General features: G+C 38.5%; 1 protein-coding gene across 4 annotated transcripts in view; it reads left to right on the top strand.

The window, feature by feature from the left end:
- The first annotated feature begins 726 nt into the window (after positions 1 to 726).
- GIGYF2 (GRB10 interacting GYF protein 2) overlaps positions 727 to 24,598 on the top strand; it is a 126,908-nt gene continuing 103,036 nt past the window's right edge. For 2 of the 4 annotated variants that reach the window (XM_079134825.1, XM_079134828.1), the window contains exons 1-3: positions 727 to 810; positions 4,310 to 4,372; positions 6,161 to 6,223. The gene's annotated coding sequence lies outside the window, so the exon portion shown is untranslated. Of the gene's footprint in view, positions 811 to 1,144; positions 4,373 to 6,160; positions 6,224 to 24,598 lie in introns of those variants that run through there. The other 2 variants (XM_079134827.1, XM_079134826.1) reach the window with 2 other exon arrangements.

Raw genomic sequence — 24,598 nt, forward strand, 5'->3', positions numbered from 1 at the left:
TCCTCAGCACAGCCAACACCACCACCACCACACACACACACACACACACACACACACACACGCACATCCCGGGGTGCCAGTTAAAATTGAATTAGAAAAAAAAAAATTCTTAGTTTATGTTCTAAACATTGCCGGGTGTCCAGTGTTTTACCCCAAATCGGGGGCTCTAAAGAAAAGGGTTGTAGGCCCAGTTGTACCAGGCGGGAGTTTTGAGCTCCGAAGTCCTTGTCAGCTGTCGCAGCATTCCAACACTCCAGAATGAACTCCCAGTTCCCCCAGAAGATAAAACTGCTTTGAATCTCAGCTTTTGTCACTTTCCCTTCGCCCTATGCTAAACTGGCAGGAAAGTGGTGGACGAAAAAATGTGGAAAAGTTCTAGCTTGGAAGATCAGCCCTTAAGTTATTCGGAGATTTTTGAATTGCAAACTGGCCATGGATTGGGTGCCGAGGGTGGTGAATCACAGGGTCCCTGGCAGGGGTCCAAGTCTGGACTCAACTCAAGGGCAGGAACAGAACGGTGGCCAAAGGGCCCAGCAGACGCCTGCGCACTGCACTACTCCGCCCGCTTTCGGCGTTTCATCCGGGTCCCGCGCAGGGGCGTGTCCGGGCAGAGGGGCCGGAGGCTTCGGAAAGGAAGGATGTCGTGGGAGACTGGGGAGTGGGGCGGGAGCGAGGAGGGCCGGGGGCGGGCTGGGGGCGTGGCCGAGAGCGCGCTGTCACGTGACGTGCGTGGCGACGTGTCGGCCATCTTGTGTTGTTGAGGCTGAGGACTGACTTGGGTTCTGAGAGACTCCCTGTCCGGGACCGCAGGTAACCAGCGACTCCGTCTCGCTCCACAGGCCGGCTCCGCTCCGCGCCCTGGCCCCGCCGCTGCGGCCCGGGCCGCTGGGCCTTCCACCCGCGCTCGCGTCCCCGCCGCTCCTGCCCGACCCGGCCGGGCCGCATGGACACCCACAGGCCGCCCCGGCAGCGGCCGCGGCCGGTTCGGGGCGTCAGGCGACGGGACAGGTCTGGTGCGGGGCAGAGGAAGCCTCCTCCCGGGCGAGGGGCTTGGCGGGCCCGGGCGCGTCTCGGCCGCGGGCGCCCCTGCGCCGGGGCCCCGTGGCATCGCGGGGGGAGCCGAGGACGGGAGGCGGCGCTGGGGTGGGCAGCGTCAGGCCGGCTTGCTCGGGGCCGGAGGGCTCGCCTTCCGCCGGCCGCTCGGGCCCGACGCCCGCCCAGCTTCTGCGTGCCGCGGTCGCAGCTGCTGCGGCCGGACAGCTGCTCCTGCCGGCCCTGCAGCCCACACCTGCCCCGGGGAGGTGCGCCCTGGCCTTTCCCGCGGAGCATCCGGACGCGGGAGACTGCTTCCATGGCGAGAGGACTGGGTCTGGACCAGGCCCGAGGCAAGGTGGAGCCATGATCGGAACCTGGGACCGAGGCGGGGCTGTGGCGCCCACCGCCGCTCTGGGGACCCGGGGGCACCCAGACGTTCACGTCAGGCCGAAATGGGCTTTAGTCTTACCTGTGAGCAGTTTCCCACGACGCACTCCGAACACTTCAGTTTGTGACTGAAATATAAATAGATCCAGCGAGCAGGGAAGGAGGGGATGGTGTGAAAGAAGCAGGTTTGTTTGACCGAGTTTGGCAATAAATCATGTTGCTTTGCATTCATCCAGTAACCCCCCATGCTGGTTTTTCTAAGCGTACCTAGTTTCTCTGAAAGAAGGGTAGTTTTTCTGTGAGAAAGGTAAGTATTCCAGTGTAACTTGCCAGGAATTAAGTGAGGGACTATACTGTAATCTGTGAAAAGCTTCCTCTCCAGTGCTGTCTACCTTGGATTATGGTCAGTTTTGATTCGCAGTGTTGTATTGAGGGAAGATAGTCTATCCTTATGTAGTATTTCCTTCTTAGACTCCAATGACCTCCTAGATTAGGGGAAAACAAAACAAAACAAAACACCATTTTTTTGGTCATCTTTCCTCTACATTAGCTTTCATTTTATAATATTTGTAGCTCTGGCCTTGAAGAGTTTGACTGATTTGGTTAGAATATAGACACTTTCTCTCACTGATTGATGTTTTTATGTGTTTTACCAGTTAATGTAGCAGCTTTTGGATTGCTTTAAACTGGAATATGTGTATTTCTGTTACGTCAGATGTTGACATCAGAAGAGGGCATTAGAAAAATTTAAAAGTAGCATGTATCTGGGAAAATGTCATATGATCCTTTGACATTTAACACTGATGGTGGCAGTGATTCACTAGAAAGGAAAAGACTTCACACCTTTTGTTACTTGACAAAGCACTTTAGAGTTTTGAGGTTGGTGAGGTAAAATGCACTATGTGTTTTTATTCATTCATTCATTTATTTGCCAAGTATTGAGCACTTAACACACTCTTGGGTGCTTGGAACAGAACTGACCAAAAATTCCTGTCTTCATGGAGCTCATTTCTAGACAGATAAATACATACTTAGGTAAAATGTACATATGCTCCTTGACTTAAGGATGGGGCTACATACCCATAAACCCACTGCAAGTTGAAAACATTTTGAATAAAAAATGCATTTAATATACCTAACAGTATACCTCACAGCTGAGCAACATAATCTACTGTAGAGTCTGGGTTGTTTCCCCCTGTTATTTCCCCTCATGCTCTGGTGGCTGCTACTTGTGGCTCACTGCCACTGCTTAGCATTGCCAGAGAGTTTTGTACCACCTATCATTAGCTCTGGAAAAGATCGAAATTCAAAGAACGGTTTCTACTGAATGGGTATTGGTTTTTGCACCAAAGCAAAGTTGAAAAGACATAAGGCGACCCTCTTCTAACTTGGGGACCATCTGTATAGTGGTAAGTGATGTGGGAAAAAAATGAGAAAGGAAGATAGGATAATAGGGAGTTGGGGGAGGGGTTCATTTTAATTTGATTCCTCTGGGGTCTTATGGGTAAGTTAACTTTTGAGAAAAGACCTGATTAAAAGGGCAAGAGTACTTCAGGTTGGGAGACAGCAGGGGCAGAAACCCTGAATCAAAAACTAAGGTGGGAGTAAGCAGTGTAAATTTATCTGGGCAAAGCACTAAGGCTCACCTAGAGGCCTGAGGGGGAGGGAGGCTGGGAGGCAGTATGTGTACCCACCTCTTATACAAAGATGTGATATTTACTGTCGTGGAATCTTTCCTTTTCTCTATGACTCAGAAAGGAAAATCAGATTCCGAAGATTTATACCAGCATCCCCCAAGCACATTTGGAAAAATTCAGGATGTTCATATATTTTAGGAAATTGTTAATTTTTTTCCTCAAAAATAAAACTCAAAATGAGATTGATGCTAGACTGCCTTGGAAGCATTTTTCAAAAGGTATGATGTCTAAGAAGGGATCTTTGGAAGTTTCAGAGTATTTGAGAATATAGGGCAATGAGGATTTCCTCTGAAGTTTAGACATAGATGATTAAAGAAATGTAATGAGGTAGAATCAGTATGTCAATGCAGGTTATTTTTTTACTGATCTGTAAAGAATTTCTTTTAATTCTGTATTTGTTTTGTCTAGTAAATACTACAGGGACTCTCACACTAATTTGAATTTATTTCCTTTATAAGGCATTTCACATGTGTAAAACTTGTTTTTCTGAATTTTTTTATTCCTCTTACCTTTAAGACTAGTTCTCAAATTAATCTAATACTTAATAGACTGGGGAAAAAAAAATTTTTTTTAATTTTCTTCCAGTTTATCCCTGTATTCTTATTCCTGAGTGTTCATAAATGTCCTTCCATTTTAGTTTACTGGGAAGAATTAAATACTTAAGGTTTGAAGTGTTCTTGGTGATTTTTTTTTCCCCTATGAAGAATAATTTGTAGTAGGTTTGCCTCAAAATCATGTGAAGACAGAAATTAACAAGGTCAGTGTGTGAATGGAGCGCCTTGATGAAAGGGGACACAGTCAATGATGGTAGTGATGAGGTAGTATTTTAGCTAATTGCCTTTCTCCCTCTTGTTCCTTGATGAATTTTTGAAATGAGAGTTCCAAATTTTAACACTTTGATGTCATATCAGTTCATTTGTTCTCATGACTCTGCATTTTAATACTCCATATGTCTATTCTCTTTTTATTGACCTTCACACTGGAAGATGATACTATGGATAGTGATAGCTGTCTTAGAGGACCTTTTTGGGTGGAAAGATTACTACTGTCCCTTGCTCTTCTAAAAGATATTTTATTTGTGTCATTTGCGTCATTTGATTTATGTCAGAAACTAAGTTTGTTCGCAGATCTCTAATTAAATTTTACATATTTGTGATTAAATTTTACGTACTTTCTGTTTTATTCTATAGTGGGACCAGTCTCATTAGGTTGACTCTACAGCCTATGTTGGTGTTAATCCAGGTATCATAGAGGCAAGTTAAATGTCCATTTTCCTTTTAACTCTTTGAATTACCTTAACATTCTTTATTCTTTGTTCATTGTTCTAAAAGGTTGAACCAAAGGTTTTCTTTCTTTTCCCCCCCTCTCTTTGACTCTTACTAGTACTTTATGCTGATAAAGTTTTGGAGTTTCCATTTATTTTTAATGTCTCGAAGAGTTATTCTTTTCAAAAATGTAAGGAAATTTTTATTTCTGAATAAGTTTACTTTGTCCTAATCCTTATTTATTTATTTTTGTGGTTCTGGGGATTGAAACCAGAGCCTCATGCATGCTAGGGAAGTGCTCAGTATTCTTGACCAGATTATTGTTTTTTTCATTTTTTCATGTTCGCAAATGAATGAGAAATATACTAGATTAATTATGCAGGAATGTAAAATGATACTATTGATGAATTGCCCATAATTTGGTGTGAGGTTGGGAAAAGAGGGGTAGGAATAGAAAAATGAAGAGACTATTCCCTTGACTGACTGAACTTCATTTTATAAATATATTTGTAAAATGTGAGGTGTTACATATTTTAAAGTAATTAAGAACACAGTTTTATATTTTGTTTGTTAACAGGGTTTCATTAACTCGAACTTAATTTACACTTATAGTAGGAGATACCCTGGAACTTGTTCTCTTGAGTTAGGCCTATAGAAGTTTTTTATTTAGTTCTCCCCAGTTTTACTTCTGCTCTTAAAAAAAGGTAGGGTGCTGGGGCTGTAGTTGAACATTATAACATGGCTACTTTGCAAAATGCAATCAGAAGTGGAAATGACTTTCTCAGGTTGCTTTCTTGCAGTTAATAAAATTAACAACTTTAATTTTTAATTATTATTTGATAGTATTCAAAGCATCTTGATTTTAGCTAAGAAACCACTTGAGGCTACTGTACTTCAGTTCATTCCTTGTCACCTGAAATATCACCATCTTGTGGATTTTTAAGATTCTGCCTCAGCCCAGGATTAAAGGCATGTTGTAATTTTGGAGCTGAAAGTGCACCTGGAGCTTTGCTCCATGGACATGTTGTTGGCACTGGTCAGATTTCTGGGAGCGCAGTGATTATTTGCATTGGATGCACATTGCCATGATGCTACTGTCATTTTCTGTCAGATATGCTTTAAAGATTAACGCCTAAGCCTTATAATATATTTTTTGTTTTGTTTTTGGCGGGGGCATGGGTACTGGAGATTGAACCCAGGGGCACTTTACCACTGAGCTACATCACCAGCCCTTTTTGTGTTTTGAGACAGGTTCTAAGTTGCTGAGGTTGTCCTTGAACTTGTAATCCTTCTGTCTTACCCTCCCAGAGCCACTGGGATTATAGACGTGTGCCACTGTGCCTGGCTATAATGTGGTTTTGAACGAAACTCCCAATAATAGCAATTTCTTTGAAGCCCTGTAGTGGCAGTCATTTGTCTGCTTCATGAGAATCACCTAAGGATTTGTACTTTTCATTTCCACTGTAGTGTTACCCAGATCTCCAGATGTGAGGGAATCTAGTTTTTTGTTTTGGGGATGGGACTCTCACTGTATTGATCAGACTGATTTCCAACTCCTAGGCTTAAGTAATCCTCCTACTTCAATATCCTGGTAGCTGGGACTATAGGCTTTCCATGCCCAGCAGGAAATTTAGTTTATTATAAACATACCAGGTGATTCTATTCTAATAGTTTAACCAGGTTTGGAAACCATTTCCTGTGAAATATATTTATGACAAAAAGTTAAACTTTTAAAGTTTTCTAGATGATTTACATTAATACTTTTATTGTTTACAGTGTTAAAAGGGCCTGAAAATCTGCTCAAACCTCCTGCTGTGAACCAGCAGAACTTTTGAACAGGTAAGTTGGAAGGGGAGCACAAAGTTAAGGGCTTAATAGGTGATTTCTCTGTGTGCGTGTGTTTGTGTGTGTGTATTTGTGTGTGGTGCTGGGGATAGAACCCAGGGTCTTGCATACCAGGCAAGTGCTCTGTCAGGTGCTCTACCACTGAGTTAAATCCTCATTATCAAAAGTTGATTTTTGCTTTTAGGTTTCTATTATTTTTCCTGAGGTTATGGATAGTGATTAGAAATTTCTTTTGTGGTACCTCTTAGATCCTTTATGAACTATAAGAATAACATACCCTTTCTACATTGATCCTGGTGTGAATTTGCATCTTAAACTGTTGTAATGATTTTTTTGATAGCAGGAAACAGGAAGAGGCATACTTTTGGGTCAGGAATGCTGAGGGGCCGAGTTACATGAAAGAACCCAAGAACAGTTGGCTTCATGAGGGATGTGAACCAGAAATTGGGATGTATTCAGGAATCAAGGTAGTTTAGATAGCATTTTATTCCCACTTTTCAGAAGTTTCCTCTGTCTCTTTGTCCTGACTTAGTTGTCTTTCTGTTGTCTGGCCTTCTGTGCTGTAACAAACAAGTGGAAGAATGTAGACAAACTAGTGTAAGAAAATAACTGCTTTGTTCCTGGAGCCACAGATGAACTCCAGGTCTAGTGCCACTAGCCAGTTGATTGCTAGCTCAATGTCTAAATTTAAATTCCTGGGAAGAAAGTTTTGATTGGTTCTACTTGGTTCAGTTTTCTGCCATTGGTCTAGTTAGCTTTGGCATGGGGTTGGGGTCTAGAATTGCAAACATTGTGAGCTGTAAGACTCCTAAGGGAGGTGCTGGTTCTTAGAGAAGGTAGAGCGACGGCTGCTTTTCTAGGCAGATTCACCTAGAAGCTTCTAGACTTTTTTTTTTTGGTACGAGGGATGGAACCCATGGACGCTTAACCACTGAGCCAAATCCCCAGCCCTTTTTATATTTTATTTAGAGACAGAGTCTCACTAAGTTGCTTAGAGCCTCTCTAAGTTGCTGAGGACCATCCTCCTGCCTCAGCCTCCTGAGCTGCTGGGATTATAGGTGTGTACTACCACACCTCCACAGTTCAGTTTTTTAACAAATATTATTGTCTTTTGCAGTACTGGGAATTGAACCCAAGGGTACTCTACCACTTGCTAAATCCTCAGCCCTTTCTATTTTTATTTTTTGAGGTAGGATCTTGCTAAATTATTGAGGCTGGCCTAAAACTGTGATCCTCTTGTGTCAGCCTCTGAGTCACTGGGATAATAGGAGTGTGCCACTATGCCCAGCAGTAAATTTTTTTATTGAAACTCTTTGAAGTCTTATTTGTTTGTGTTTGTAGGTTTTATATACTGGTTATATCTTTTTTGAGAAATAAGTAAAATAATAAGTAAAATTATTTAAATTTTATTAACATTCAGATATCTAGGTCCCCTCCCCCCTTCCTTTTGTGTGTGATGATTGATCCTGAGCCCACAGGAAGCATGGTGACCGCAGACTTCTCCAAATCCACATGTGTTCAGGGATGAAACCAAAGACATGCCTTTGTAGGAGGGTAAATACCTAGATTTAAAAAAAAGAAAGATTTTTTTTTAGTTGTAGATGGGCACAATACCTTTATTTCATTTATTTAATTATTTTTTATGTGGAGCTGAGGATCAAACCCAGTGCCTCACACATGCCAAGCAAGTGCTCTACCACTGAGCTACAATTCCAGACCAATATGTAGATTTTTTTCATGCAAAGCCTAGGACTGTGCAAAGCCCATATCACTGTAAGAGTGATTTTGAGTGATATGTCTGGTGACAGGCCATAGATGTGACTTCCTCTTATACCTTTTTTTCTTTCAGAGTTTTTTTTTTTTTTTTGGCGGTGCTGGGGATTGAACTCAGGGCCTTAGTGCTTGGGAGGCGAGCACTCTACCAACTGAGCTATCTCCCCAGCCCTCAGGGTATTTTTTTAGTAGATTGCAGCTGAATTTTTTTAAACATTCTTTTCTCAAATTATGCATTTTCTTAAATCTGGACATTGAGTTAAGACATTATTTGAACGTACTCTGTGTAAAACCTTTATAAATCGAGTATTCCTCTCTGGAAAACATTGGCTTGTGGTGAGATTATCAGATAACACGGCATTGTAATTTTTCATAGAATAGTTCACTTTTGCTAATTTTATTCTTATCCTTTCACTAAAAGGAGGAAGAAAGAGAAATGCTTACATATTGTTCAGAAGCTATGGAGACACTGATAGTAATGGTAGCAGGGTGATCTTGAGTAGCCAGGATGTTCTTTGGAGACAAAGCTCCATTTATTCAAGTTCTCCTGGGCCTGGAAAAAGTCTTGGGATCTCTAGTTTCTTTAGTATAGGTCCTTTGGTTGTAGAGACTGATGAGGAATTGACAACCGTACTGTCTTGGTTGGTTGGTTGGTTGGTTGGTTGGTTCCTTCCTTCCTTCCTTCCTTCCTCCCACTGGGGATTAAACCCAGGGGCTCTTAAGCACTGAGCCACATCTCCAGCCTGTTTTTTAAAATTTTGAGACAGGGTCTCACTAAGTTGCTGAGGGTCTAGTGCTGTCTAATTAGAAAATCATGACTCGGACCTTGATGAGATGGTGATTTCCAGGGACTCTCAGGACCAGTTCCTTGGGAATCGATGTGGTGCTGTCCAAACCATGGCCACGTGTGCTCTGTGTAACTGGGTATGAGGCCATTCTGCAAGACGAATGGGTCAGAGAATCTTATTTGTGTTCTGGAAACTGACACTTTACTTTAGACTTTCATAATGTTTTCCTAATGAGATTTCTGATAGTATTTTATAAGAACATACTTTTGTCCCCAGTAGGGAGCTTAATATGTTGCTTAATTGAATGATGCAAAGGGATGAGAATTTGGGGATAGCGGAACAGAATGGAAGATTGGGAAAAGGCAGAGGAAGCAACTTTCCACAAAACAGATTCCAGTGAAAATTGCTAGAAAGTAGAAAGGAAGGTAACCAAGCAGTATTGAGACCCATATGAATAGGTAGTGAGAAACTTGTATGTTTTTGAGCAGAGAGACATGGTTTTGATTTTCTGTCACTTATTACATGTGATTTTAGACAAGTTAACCTCTTAGAGCCTTACCTTCCCCCATGGTTGTCATGGGAATTAAAAATCTAAAATGTCCAGTACACTGCCTTAAATAGGCTTTCAATGAATAGTAGTCTTTATGATTGTTATTACTAGGTAGATAGGTAAATTTTGATTGTAAAATTTAATCTTTACGTTTTGAATAGTTATGTCAGTGGGTTCTGTTTGCATATCTGTTTTTTTTTTTTTTTTTTTTTTTTTTTTTTTTTTTTTGCAGTACTGGGAATTGAACTCAGGGCCTTGTGCTTGCAAGGCAAGCACTCTACCAACTGAGCTATCTCCCTAGCCCTGCATGTCTTTTTAAACATTTTTTAATCCAACAAATATTTGCTTGCTTTGTTCTGGGTGCTGGGCTTGCTCTAGTGGTGAGCAAAACACATACTGTCATACTGTCATGCCACTATAGTTTAGTGTGAGAGGAACACAATCACATCTAAAGTGTGAAGTCTTTCTGTTCTTGGAAAAAAAAAACAGTTTTAAACCCTATATATTTCTTGAGCAAGTATCATGTTTGGGCTTTGGTGTCCTCGTTTGTGATATTTTATGCCCCTTGATATGCTTTCCATATGTATGTGTTTGTTTTAATTAATTTATATTTCTTTTTCTTGCCATTTTTTCCCTCCTCCTCTGAGGTAGATGTCACTTTTTTTGTGGTGCTGGGGATTGAACTTGAAGTTACACGTGGTAGGCAGGTACTTTACCACTGAGGTTCATCTCCAACCCCAACTTTTTTTGTTTTTATTTTTAAAAATATTTTGTTTTAGTTGGATGGACACAGTACCTTTATTTTATTTTTATGTGGTACTGAGGATTGAACCCAGGGCCTCATGCATGTTAGGCGAGTGCTCACCACTGAGCCACAACCCCAACCCCTGCTTTAGTCTATTTTTGGTTGCTATGATAGAATATCTGAGACTGGATAATTTATAATGAACAGTGAATTATTTGCCTCACGGTTCTGGAGTCTGGGAAGTCCAAGAGCATGGTGCTGGTGGCATCTGGTGTAGGCCTACAATTTGCATCATCCATGATGGAAGGAGAAAGAGAAAGAGTGAGTGAGCAGTAAGGGACTAAACTCAATTTTATAACAACCCATGTTAGGGATAATTAACTAACTTCCTGGGTTAACAACATTAATCCAATCATGAGAGCAGAGCTCTTGTGACCTACTTGCCTGTAATAGGCCCCACCTCCTAACACTTTTGAACTGGGATTTTTTCCAACACAAGAACTTTGAGAGACATGTTCAAGCCACAGGAGGACCCCCTAATGCTCTAAAAAGTTATCGAAGACCTCAAAGAATTTTTTTTAGTTGACATCTATGTTCATCATTGATAAATATTAAAAAATAGATTCATTTAAAAATAATAAACTCATTGTATATTAACAAATGCATTTTTAAATGAAGAATACCTATTTTCTTATACATTTCTAAGAAATTGGGTGAGAAGAGTGTCATTGTTTTTCCTTTGCAAATTGTTTTTATGTCTGGCTTTATATAAGGCACTTGGTTCACATATCTGCCTCTGTATTTAGTCTGTTGCTGTTTATTTGATTGAGCAGTATGAAGGCAATCATCCTCCTAAGTTAGATATATAGTTGAAAAAGGAGTATCCTAACAGCTTTTTCAGATTAATTGCATATCTTGATATTAGTGCTAAAATTGAATAAGCAGTACTTTTTTTTTTTTTTTTTTTTTTGGTACCAGAGATTGAACCCAGGGGCACTTAAACACTAAGCTATATCCCCAACCCTTTTTATGTTGTATTTAAAGACCAGTCTCACTGAGTTGCTTATGGTCTTGCTAAGTTGCTGAGGCTGGCTATGAACTTGTGATCCTCCTGCCTCAGCCTCCTTAGTTGCTGGGTTTATAGGCACACACCAGCACACCCAGCTGTAGCAGGGTGTTTTATTTTTTTAAATATTTTAGCTGGAGATGGACACAATATCTTTATATTTTTGTGTGGTGCTAAGAATCAAACCCAGTACCTTGCACATGCTAGGCAAGTGCTCTACCACTGAGCCACAACCCCAGCCCTGTAGCGGTTTTTTAAAGGTTTGTTGCATTGTGAAATCTGAAGTATGTCAGTGAATTATTTTGTTCTCTAACATTAAAATTCAATAGTCTTGTACAGTGAGCAGCTATTTTATATAGTATCAAAAAACTTTAATATCAGTACTCATCAGAAAAACTTTTAAATTATTAAGAGTCTAAGTATTGGAAAACTGTCAAACTTTTGGTTGTAAATAAAAGTTTTCCAGAATCCCAATTTTTTATTTATTTTTTGTGATACTGGGGATGGAACCCTGGATGTGGATCTTGCTAGGTAAGTGCACAGAGCTATATCCCCAACTCTTTAAAGTTTTTAGACAGTCTCACTAAATTGCCCAGGCAGGCCTTGAACTTGATAGTCTCCTGCTTCAGCCTCCTGAGTTGTTGGGATTATGGTGTGTGCCACTGCCCTTGGTGTGAATGTTATTTTGACATTGCATATGATCTACTTTGTGAACTGGTGTTTTGAACAGTTCTCAGTATTATAGTTACAATTACATTGTGTTCTTAAAAATGATTTAAAAATTGTTTCAAATTGGAATAAATATATCATTGGGTTTAAAACATCTTTAAATTAAAAAAAAAAAAAATTTTTGTTTTTGTTTTGGTGCTGAGAATTGACCAGGGCCTAGCTTATGGTAAGCATGCACTCTATCACTGAGTTATATCTGCAGCCCTCACGAAGGGTTTTTAGTGTTGCTAGATGGTGATTTGTGGAAGTTGTGATCAGTTATAATTTGTTCAAAAATAACTTACACCAGTGTTGTTCAACAGAATTATAGCTATGATGGAACTATCCTATTAGTCTCCACTGTTGAGTACTGCAGCTATGCCATGTGTGTCTGTCGAGCACTGGAGATGTGACAAGTGTTAACCAAGGAACTGCATTTGTTTTTTTTTTTTTTTTAATGTGAAAAAGTTGACCTTTTCATTACAACTTTGGTTCCTTTGTTTTTGACTTTATTTTTTTTTTGGTATTATTTTAGATATATAGAAAATTGAGAAGATAGTACAAAGAATTTTCTGTTAACACATTACTGTGGTACATTGTTACAGTTATCAAATCAATACTGATACATTGTTATTAACCAGGGTTCATCATATATTCACATTTCCTTATTTATACCTAGTGTCCTTTTCTGTTTCAGGACCCTATACAGGATACCATATTATGTTTAGACTTGTCTTTCTACACACTTATTGCCTCTGATGGCTTCCCTGATTTCCCTTATTTTGATGATCTTGTCAAGTATTGTGTAGAATGCTTCTCTGTTAGAGTTTGTCTGATGTTTTTCTCACGGTTAGACCGGAATTGTGGGTTTTGGGGAAGAAAAATCACAGAAGAGGTAAAGTGCCATTTACATCACCTCATAGCATGAGCACATACTATCAACATGATCTGTCACCATCTATGTTGACTTTGATGCTTCATTAACATTTATACCCTGTCATGTTTTGTCCACTGTATTCTGCCTGTCCCTCTTGAAGAACTGAATTTTAAACTTTATTTTGAGGGGGAGTCTACTTATTTTCAATAAGCTCAGTCTTCTTTCTTTTCTTTATGCTTTTGGTGGTGCTGGGGGATCAAACCCATGACTTTCCATATATTAGGCAAGCACTCTACTTTCAAGCCATATCCCCAAACCAGCTTAGTCTTTTTTAAAAATCTACTTTTTTTGAGGTATTATATGTTGAAAGTCCTTCATTTTAAGTATACTCATATTGTGTACATTTTGATGAATTTTGACAGATGTATTACTTGTGTAACCATCACTACAATCAAGTTAACATTACACCTCTGCACCCCAGGAATTTTCTCCAGCTTTTTGTTGTCTTTTCCCCTGCTAATCTATTTTCTGGGACTAGATTAATTTTGTTTTTTCTGGAATTTTATGTAAACAGAATCATACATTTCTGCATCTGGCTGCTGCTGCCTTTTTTTTTTTTTTTTTTTTTTTGTACCAGGGATTGAACTCAGGGGCACTTGACCACTGAACCACACTCCCACACTCCCAGTCCTATTTTGTATTTATTTAGATACAGGGTCTCACTGAGTTTCTTAGCACCTCACATTTGCTGAGGCTAGCTTTGAACTCTTGGTTCTCCCATCTCATCCTCCTCAGCTGCTGGGATTACAGGTGTGTGCCACTGCACCTGGTCTGCATCTGGCTTCTTTAGCCTAGTGTAATGTCTGTGATTCATTCATTTTGCACATATCAGTAGTTTGCTTTTTTAATGCCAAGAGTATTCCAAGGTAGGACTATTACAGTATTTGTTTATCTATTTATTTGTGAGTGAATATTTGGATTGATCTTGATTTTGGGCTATTAGGAATAAAATTGACTTTGATTTTATAGTATGGGTAATGGTTCATAGTTGTACTAGGTTGCAGTATTTGCCACATTACAAATTAGGAATTTAAATTCCTTTTAGGATGAAGAGAAGTGATCAGAACATATATAATTTTTGAAAAGATAATCCTGTAAGAATGATCATTTCAGATGCAGTGTGTGGACCTGATATGTAGATAATTCCTTAGACTTTGACTGACTTTCTGGAAAATATATTCTTTGTTTTTAGTTCCTTAGTTTAAATGTTTAATAATAAAGTGAATAATTCAAGCCTAATTTTGCTTCATGAAATTTTGTAATTAGTAAATGTTTTAACAGATCATATTTGTTACTAAAAATGTCTACCTGTTAATAATTTACATATTAATATTTGCTATAATAGAAGATTTCCATTTATTTATATACTTATTAGTATTGGGGATTAAACCCAGGGGTGTTTTACCACTGGGCTACATTGCCAGCCTTTTTTATATTTTTGTTTTGAGATAGTGTCACTAAATTGCTGAGGCTGACCTTGAACTTGTGAGCTATTCTCTCGCCTCCTGCCTTAGTGTCTCAAAACGCTTGAACACCTCTCCTGGGTCTTATTTTTTTCATTAAAATTTTTTTTTTTTTAGCTGGACACAGTGGTGCTTGCCTTGTAATCCCAGCAACTTGGGAGGCTGAGGCAGGAGGATGGCAAGTTCGAGGCCAGCCTCAGCAACTTAGTGAAGCTAATAGGAACTTGGTAAGAAGACTCTGTCAAAAATAAAAAAAGTCCTGGGGATGTGGCTTAGTGGTAAAGCATTTCAGGTACAATTTGTGGTATCCACCAATTTTTTTTTTTTTTTAAAACTGAATTAATGTTGAAAAGAATATTTAACTTTCTGCAACTTTCTGTGATGTTTGTGTTGGGGCTGTAGAAGTATTTCATAAAGGCCAGGCATATGCTTTTTGTGGTAATTAAAACATTTCATTTTAAAGTAATTCAAGAATATTTTTATAAGTTATGAAAATGGAGGAAAAATCATTATCCTCAGTAACATATCTTTTTTTCTGATACCAGAGATTGAACGCAGGGTGCTTAATCACTGAATCACATCCCTACCTCTTTTTATTTTTTATTTTGAGACAGGGTCTCCCTAAGTTGCTTAGGGCCACACAAAGTTGCTAAGTTCTTTTCTGATCCTCTCACCTCAGCCTCCTGAGATGCTGGAATTATTTGGTATATGTATGGCTTATGTACAAACATTATTGTATCTGTATTCTGTTGAGTGTTCTACTTTTTCTAGTCTATTATAAGTGATGTGGTGTATGTGATTCTCCTTCATGTTTGGAGTTTTACTTTGCATCTTTTTACTTAGCTCTTTTATGAAGTTTGAGAAAATGCATTCTGAGTCCTTTTTTATGATCTTAAAGACTGACAGATTTGTAGATTATTTTATCAAAGTGGTGGTATGAATTTTATGGCAAAAATTAGGGAATGAAATGAATATGTTATCCAAAGTCTTGCATTTAAAATAGTTTAGTTTCATGACAACTGCAGTATTTTTAATTGTACCATTTTTTTTTTCTGGATAAAACATTTATTGTTTAATTTAACCTTTTTAAATATAATTGAGTTGAGTGCACTTGTACATGTCTGCAGTCCTGGTGACTCAGGAGGCTGACAGGAGGATTGCAAATTAGAGACCAGCCTCAGAATAAAAAAGACTGGAGATACGTCTCAGTGGGTAAGCACCCCAGGGGTCAGTCTCTGGTGCCAGAAAAATAAAAAGAAAATAGAGCATTAAAATACAGTAAGTATGCATAAATCTGAAGTGTAGAGTTTGATAAATTTTGACTTTTTTGTATACTTCTGTAATCACCACTTTAAGATAGGGAACACTTCTAGCACCCCAAAAGGTTCCCTCTTCTTAGTTCATAGTCCCTACTTCCCTTGGAGAGCACTTTTTTGGGGATCGAACCCAGGGCCTTGTGCTTGCAGGGCAAGCACTCTACCGACTGAGCTATCTCTCCGGCCCATGGAGAGCACTTTTCTGACATCTTTCACTGTTGATTATTTTTACCAATTCTTGATCATCACATAAACAGAATCATACCCGATGTATTCTTTTGTGGCTGATTTCCTTTGCTGAACCAAAGATGCTGGGAGCACTTGAGAGATTCATGCAATATTTTATCAGCAGTTTTTTTAAAATTGTCAAGTAATATTTTATTATAAACTTCAGTTTATTCACTTGCTGATGGACATTTTGTTAATGGACATAATCAGATATCAGTTTTTGGCAATTTTGCATAAAGCTACTTTAAATCTGATTTTTGGGTAAAACTTTGAGTTCATTTCACTTGGGTATATGCCTAGCAGTGGCTTATGGGAACAAGGGATAGGCATATATTTAGATTTAATAGATAATGCTCAGATTCTTTTGAAGTAGGTTCAACTGAGTTGCACTAATGAAGTTAGTAATGGTGTGTTGTTACCTTTGTCCAGATCTGGTCAAGTGAAAATAGCACACTGCTGAAGTGGGGATAGATCTATTAATTTATTTAGTATTTGTGAAGAGTGCTAGAATAGAGAGGTAGAGAATGGGGCAGATTCAGGTTTTTTGGTGTTCATTCTGTGTTACTCTTGTTGGCAGACAGTGCTTTATATGCTTAGAAAATACAGATTTGCAATAACAGATGATTTTTATAAGAAAGATTTGTTTTTTTTTTTTTTTTTCCCCCCAAAGGAGTATATGTTCTGAATTGTTAGTAGAACATTGGTGGTAGCTAATCAGTCTGTCAAGACTTCTCGGAATCAGTATTAGGGAACACTTTCAAAGTTGAACCATGAGACGCTGTGCCATATTTTGATTCTGCATCTGCTTTGGTTTCTCCTTGCTGTGTTTGTCAAGGTGAAACTTAACACAAGCGTTTATCGCTTCTTCATGTTGATAGTGATTATCTGAACCCAGAAGTCATCTGGCTCCTTTGTGCCCTTCTTAAGGTAGACTAAGAGAGGGACCAGAGTCTGTCTTCTCTTTGTTGTAAACCCAACAGTAAGATTGATTTCTTCCCTCTCCCCTTCTTTGAAAATGCACTTGTATGTACAAAGTGATAGTTGAGGTTCCAAAGAAAGACTGAAAAAAGACGAGGAATCCAGGAAAACCATGGAAAAACAGAAAAGTAAAACTAATTATACTAATAATCAGAAATAAAAAACCAACAATAGGGGTAAATTTAGCTCACAGTCTTTTCAAAGTTGACAAAAGGGCCGAACTACATTACATCAAGTACAAGGGTGCAGTTTATTGAAGAAGATAGATTTCCTGATAATAATTGTATAAGGAATAGCTTATTTGAATTCACTTAAAAGGAATTTTGAGTAATGGACAAGGTCAGAAATAGTTTTTTAGAAGAAGTCTCTCAGGGTGTTTTTTTTTTTTTTTTTTTTTTTTTGTACTAGGGATTGAACTCAAGTGTGCTTTACTACTGGGCCACGTTCCCAGCCCCTTTTTATTTTTTGATTTGAGATAGTGTCTTACTAAGTTCCTTAGGGCCTTGCTAAATTGCTGAAGCTGGCCTTCAACTTGCCATCCTCCTGCCTCAGCCTTGCTGGGTTTACAGGTGTGTGCCATTGCATCTGGCGCTCTCTGGTCTCTTTAAGCCAACTCCTTAAAATTTGTGGATAGTTCTCTGTTTGAAGTCCTTATCCTTAGAACTGGGATATCTCCAGGGAGAGAAAAGACCGCAGGAGGAAGATGAGACAGCCTTGTCATCTACTTTGACATAGTTGGTTTTAGCCTGAGAAAGATATCTAAGATAATCTCAGAACTACCAGAATGCTTTGCCCATGTTCACTCAGAAGCTATTTCCATCCTTTTCTGACTCCTTCCTTAAAGGTTTGAGTGATTCTGTCTTTCAGAGATACTAGGACAAGTTCCCCCAGAATCCTTGGGGACTGCTAATTCCACTATGCCATGTGTTCCTATCTTTGCCTGTCATTGTCTGGAATGAAAGTCTTTCTGGTTATTCATCCTTTGTTGTAGTCTTATCCTCATACGATTCAGTTTCTTCTCTTTCTTCATATTGACTTCTCTGAAATGTCATTTTTGTTTTGAATCTCTGCATTGTGGTAAGCTATTCATAAGATATTTTCAGGCCTTCTTAAGCTCATGTTGCCCTGATAATTTTGCCTTTTGACTTCTGAGGTTTTTTGTAGATTCTCCTAGGATAGGTGCCTCATTTTTATTCCTATTATACCTTCTTTTTGACATTACCAAATCTCATGTCAACTTCTGTTTTTGCTTTTTTCACCATGGTGCCTCAGTCACAGTTTTGCCAGCCCTCTCCACTTTGCTCTTTTATTCTTCGCATTCACTGTGCTGACAAAACTTTAACCCAGGACTGGGGCTATAGCTCTGTTGGTAGAGTGCTTGCCTTGGAAGCACAAGGGCCCTGGGTTCAATCCCTAGCACTGCAAAAAAAGAAAGCCTAACCAAACCAAAAAACCTTAACCCACTTGTAGTTCTTTTGTCAGCTTTCTCTGTCCTATATGTAGGCTGCTAAGTTGGAGAGAGAAGCCTACCACCTTGCAAATAGGTGCCCTATCTTGACTGGGATCTCCTTCAGATAAATGGGTTGAGTTGTCTTAGGTTGGATTCTGGAACAGAACAAGGACACTGTTGGGAAAACTGGTGAAATCGGAATAAACTCTGGAGTTGATAGTGATTTACTAATGTTGGTTGGTCTGTTTAGTTTTTATGAATATACTGTGGTTTTTTCTGTTTTTTTTTTTTTTTTTTTTTCTTTTTTCTTTTGGGATACTGGGGATTGATCCAGAGGTGCTTTACTACTGAGCTGCATCCTCAGCTCTTTTTGTTTTATGAGGTAGGGCCTAGCTAAATTGCTTAGGGCCTCACTAAGTTGCTGAGACTGACTTCGAACTTAAAATTCTCCTGCTCAGCCTCCTGAATCACTGAGATTACAGACAGTGCCTGGCTTGTACTGTGGTTCTTTAAGTATTAACATTAGGGGAAACTGAGGAAACTGTATTGACTTTGTTATGATTATTACTTTTTAAAATAAATTAACCATTCTTAGTTTTTTTTTTGTTTTTAACACTATTTTAGGGCGGCTGTCTACTTCTTCTCAAACCCTATGCTGTCATCATCTCTGTCATTCAGGCCATCAAACGTGATTCCCTTCCAATTCTTTTCAATTCCCCACCAAAAAACCCCTAAAACCACTCACGCAAATGACTCTGGAAGCATCCTGTCATTTGGATCTACTTTCTTATATCACAATGGGATAGGAGTAAAGGTTTTTTGTTTTTGTTGTTTTTTTCCCCCATTTGTTCTCTGAAATCTTCTTTTAGTGCTTCTCAAAGACTTCAGTTGCATTTTTTTTTTGCTGAGTTTCTTCATCTTTTGATTCTACTAGTGCTTTATTAGTGGGTATTTTCATGTAAAGTAGGGAAAATTTTCTTTTCACTCCTTCACTCTTTTACATCAGTATTTTGGGGGCATATTTATATAAACAATGTATTTTAAAATGTGTTGGACAGGGCTGCGGAGATAGCTCAGTCAGTAGAGTGCTTGCCTTGCAAGCACAAAGCCCTGGGTTCCATCCCCAGCACTGCAAAACAAAACAAAACAAAACAAATCACATTTTTTTGTTTTGGACATAGGTATATTCTCTGTTTTATGTAACTTACCTTAAATTCTTAGTAATTATAGCTCTTTTCATATCAATAAGTAGTTATACCATTACCTTTTCTCCCCTTCTGGTACAGATGCATCTTGACATATGATGGTGCTCTATCCCGATAAACTCACCCTATGTTAGAAATATTATAAGTCTAAAATGCATTTAGCACACTTTATATTGAACATTATAACTTGGCAACACAGTACACTGTAGGGTACTTGTTATCCCTCATAATTCTGTGGTTGACTAGAAACTAGTTCACTGCTGCTGGTCCAGTACTGCAAGATTTGTATTGCCTGGGAAAAGGTGAATTTGAAGTATAGTTCCTACTGAATGGAATAACTAGTACTATTTTAAAACTGAAAAATCACAAGCCAAACCATTCTAACATGTGTCTTCAGTGATGTGTGATGGAGTTTTAAACACCCCTCTCTTCCTTTTTAGCTTTTGCTAATTCATTCTCTTCCAGGTTATCCCCAGTGATCTTTCTGAGTACAGTTTTCATCTCAGACACTTTTCCTGCCCAACTTTTCATAGCCTTTCATTGGCCTTGAGATATAAAATACAAAGACTTATGTGATCTGACCACTTCTTTACTAGTTTTTAATTTTTTAGCCTTGTTCCACAATTTACTGCCCCAGAGAACTTAAGTTGTGTTTTGTTTAGCATTCCCTCTACCACTCTCTCTCTACCTTGCCCTTATAGACTTTGTCTCATTCTTTGTAGCTTTTATTTTTGGAGTCCTCATTATGTGGTTTTAACACTTGGCAAGCTGCTTAACTTCTCTGTGCCCTATTTTATCATCTACAAAATGTGGCTAAAAAATCTATCTCAAATAAGAGAATACATAAAATCACTTTTAACGCTTAATAAGTACATATTTGTCAGGAAATGCTAGCAGCTATTATAACTAAACATCTTACTTTTATTTTATTACTTCCTTTTATTTTAGGATTAGTTTCCCAATATTCCCAGAGCTTACTTTATATAGTTTAGGGCTTATAACATTGTGATTATTACCCTTTTTGCTTAATTGCTTTTTTATGAGGCTGATATATTGATGCCAGGGATTGCCACAGTATTTCTTGTTTATTAATTGGATTAGGAATTACCAGGAAATATTACCAGAATCCATTAGATTTTTATATCGAATCAAAGAAAATACAGGATTTTCTTTAGGAAAATCTAACCTTATAAATTCTTATATGTGAAGTGCATTATTTTGTAGAAAAAATGGGCCTAGTTGTAAAGGCTTATGGAGTAAGAGAAATCAGGATGGGGATCCCATGTCCCTTTAGGTGGCCTGTAGTAGTAATGACTTCCAACCTTTTACAGTTTGGAATTAAAAAAGTAAGTCAGATGGGAGTGTGTCCCATTTCCCAGTGCTCTTTATTGGAAAATCAGAAAATGCAAAGTCTAAAGAAAATAAGAGTTCCAATAATCCTTGAGGATTTGCCATCATTTAAATCTGATAAAATTTCACTATGGAAATCAGTCAGAGTGTTTGTTTATTTGTATTTGTTTTGTAATATTTATGGAGTTTTACTCATTTAAAATTTGTTTGAAGATATATGTGACAAGAAGTCTAAAATTACAAGAGATTGCCCAATAGGAAACAAATCTTGTCTACTCCATTATACCAACCCCTCTCTAATTTTTTGTTTTTTTTTCCCTCTTGTTATAATGGGGATCCAACTAGGGACCTCATACATGCTAGGCAAGTGCTCTACCACCCAGTCCAACAGTCCCTTTCAGAGAAGTACTTATGTTTTTATGCATTCTTCCACAAAATTTTTTGTTGTGTATTTAGTAACATGTGAACATATATGCTTTTCAGAAAAAAAAAAATCTCTTATTTAATATATTTTCAGGTAAAAATGATCTGTTAGGTTAGTCTTCTATTTAGGAAGTTCCTAGTTGTAAAATGATGAATTGGTCCTTATCTAATTGTCTTAAAATGCCACACATAGTAAAGCTCACTGTTTATATGGTGGTATAATACAATACATACAGTTAAGTAAACACCAGTATAAATTGGCAGCCTAGACACTCTTTAAGAAAAGTTCCAGGCCTGGCTCCCCATCATTGCAGACCTCTGCAGTCCCACCTCCTATAGTTTGTTCTTTTTGGTAAGCCATTGTAGACGTGAATTGCTTGTATTGCTTGAATTCGGTTAGTCTGCTCCTCTGCTTCTCAGACTTCATTTCCTGTTCCTTCTGTCACTTCCACTAAAGTCTTTCCTGGTCCTTTTCCCTTGACCTTTAGTTGCATTGTTTTAGGTTTGTTTCTGTCTTGAGAGCTCTTGTTCCTTGAGTGCAATGCCCCTGTGTCCTTAGGGCCCAGCAGAGACTGGCACTTGGTAGGTATTTGATGAGTGTTTTCTGACTTGAAGACCAGATGTCATTTTGCAATGTAAATATCTGTCTTGTTTTAGCTTTTTTGACTTTAAGCTGTATTAGCCCATTCAAAAGAACAGTGATGAACTGGGCGTTTTTTTCAAACTCAAGGAAGGAAGATAAGAAGCACCAGACTTGTTATTTTTTAAAACTGATTTGTGCATGTAGTTTGTTCATGGGTTCCTTTTTTTAAAAAAAAATTGATATTTGTTTATAGTTCTATGATTTAAAAAAATTTTTTTTTGTAGTTGTAGATGGACAACATGCCTTTATTTAATTAATTTATTTATTTTTATGTGGTGCCAAGATTGAACCCAGTGCCTCACACGTGCTAGGCAAGCACTCTACCACTGAACTACAGTCCCAGCCCTTTTCATTTTGAGACAGAGTCTCCCTAAGTTGAGGCCCAGGCCGGTCTCAAATTTGGGCTCTTCCTGCCTCAGCCTCTGGAGTAGCTGGGATTATAGGCTTACACCACTGTGTTCAATTTAGCATATATTTTAATGGTTACTATATTTAACTACCGTTTTCATTCTGAACGAGTCAAAGCGCAAGTATAGAACGGAGTCCTGTCTTTTAAAAAACTTAAAATCTAGCTGTTTGTCAAGATATATGTAAGTGAAAAGTTTAATAAAAATAATAGTATGAGTCTGAGAAGTGTAGCTCAGTGGTAGTGTTTGCCTCGAATGTGTGAAGCCCTCCGTTTCATCTCCAACATTGCCCATCTCCCCCAAAATTCCATCACAAAAATAACAGTATGCAACTTAAAGTACGGTATTAAATGAACAGTGTGTATTATGTTGAACTCACTATCATGAACTTTGAATAATTTTCTTTAAAGAATTCATACTGTGTATTTTGAGTAAACTGAGTTTTGGAAATCTGTCCAATAGTGAAAGCATAAATATAAAAGATTGTTTATTATAGCATTGTTCATAATGGCAAGAAATTGGAAAGTATCCATTTCTGTAGAACGTTATATAACGTTCTAATTCTGTGGCTTAGTTCTGTATCTATTTACTAGGGGTTATTCCTTGCAAATATACTGAGAGAAATGCATGTTTCTGAAGAAAGTAGGTAGTATCATTCTAGTTTTGTAAAAGTAGATGGCTAATTGCCCTTTCATGTATATGCGAATGCATGTTTGAATGTGAGTAGAAACATGGAGGGACACTTTCTAGACTGTTAACATGTTACCTTGGGAGTTGGGAATAGAGGGAGGTGAGAGTGATCATTAACTTTTTGGAGATTAATATTTGTTGTGTTGTAGGTATAGTGAAAACAGTATATCCAGGGTACCTTCAGTGAAGAAGGCTAGAGTCAGTGAAGTTGAGTTTAAGTCAAAAGTTTGAACTGGAGATGTCTAACTATATGCCTTTCTCTTTCTTGTATTCTTCTGTACATTGTTTGCTGAAGTTTTGTTCTTGTCCCTTGTGTTGGTATCTTTTTGATTTCTGCTTTGAGGTAGCCTCATTGAGTTTTTGGTTGTAGCTTTCTGGATTCATTGCCAAATATGTGTCTTCCTATCCTGACTCAACTCCAGTTCAAGGTCTTTTGGACATCTTGTTAGGCACCTTACATTTATTTTTTCTAAAACCATATTCAAAGTTCTTCCTCCAAAATTAGTTTCTATTTTCTGCTTCCTCTTAGGCTTTTTAATACAGATGTAAAAATTCCTCACCCCAAGTATTAAATCTTACAGATTCCCTTCTGTTTCTGAATCCTCTGTTTTAGACTCTTTTTTCCAGAGGCAACAGTGCTTTTTCTACTTTGAGAAATATTTTATGGAGTAGGTAGTTTAAATGGATCCTTGATTTCGTACAGGCCATTCTAAGGGAGGGTGAATTGACTTCTGTGGAAAGAGAATGACATGAGTACAACCAAAAAATAAGTTAAATGCAGTGGATATCAGAAAGTTCTTATTTGATTTTTAGTTGAGTGATAAAATAATAGTGGATTGAGTTGGATAGGCATGTGTTGTCAAGAACCTGAAATACGGGCTGGGGATGTAGCTCAGTTGGTGGAGTTCTTACCTCGCAAGCACAAGGCCCTGGGTTCAATCCCCAGCACTGCAAAAAAACAAAAGAACCTGAAATACTAGGAGTTTTGATCATACATTCTATGTATGTATGTATGTATGATGTATGTATGTGTGTATGTATTTCTTGCTACTGGGTATTGAACCCAGGAGGCTTTACCACTGAGCCACATCCCTAGCCCTTTTAATTTTTAATTTTTTATTTTGAGACAGAAATCTCACCATGCCCAGCCCTATACTCTTTAAAAACACTATGAAGTTGGGCATGGTAGCACACACCTGTAATCCCCAGCAGCTGGGAAGGCTGAGGTAGGAGGATTGCCAGTTCAAGGGCAATCTCAGTAACTTAGAGAGACCCTTAGTAATTTTAGCGAGACCCTGTCTCAAAATAAAACATAAAAAGGACTGGGGATGTGGCTCAGTGGTTAAGAACCCCTGGGTTCAATCCCTGGTAACCCCCCCACCCCCCCCCCCCCCAAATAAATAAGTGAAAAATAAAGTGTATGTTGTGTCCCCAGTGGTGCTTTAGGGAAATTGATCTTGAGGCTTAGTCTGGGAAACAAATTAGAAGTTTTATTGTAGTAATTCAGACGTGAGTTAAAGGGGTTTGGACTATAACAAAAGAAGAATGTAAGAAGAATCTTTAGGAATTAACCAAATTTGAGGCAGAATGACTGCATATGAGGGCTAGAAGAGAGGAAGGAGTTTCAGAAGACCGGTCATTTGAAGCCT

The sequence above is a fragment of the Sciurus vulgaris genome (genome assembly GCF_902686455.1).
Source record: "Sciurus vulgaris genome assembly, chromosome: 3".
NCBI classification, from domain to species: domain Eukaryota; kingdom Metazoa; phylum Chordata; class Mammalia; order Rodentia; family Sciuridae; genus Sciurus; species Sciurus vulgaris.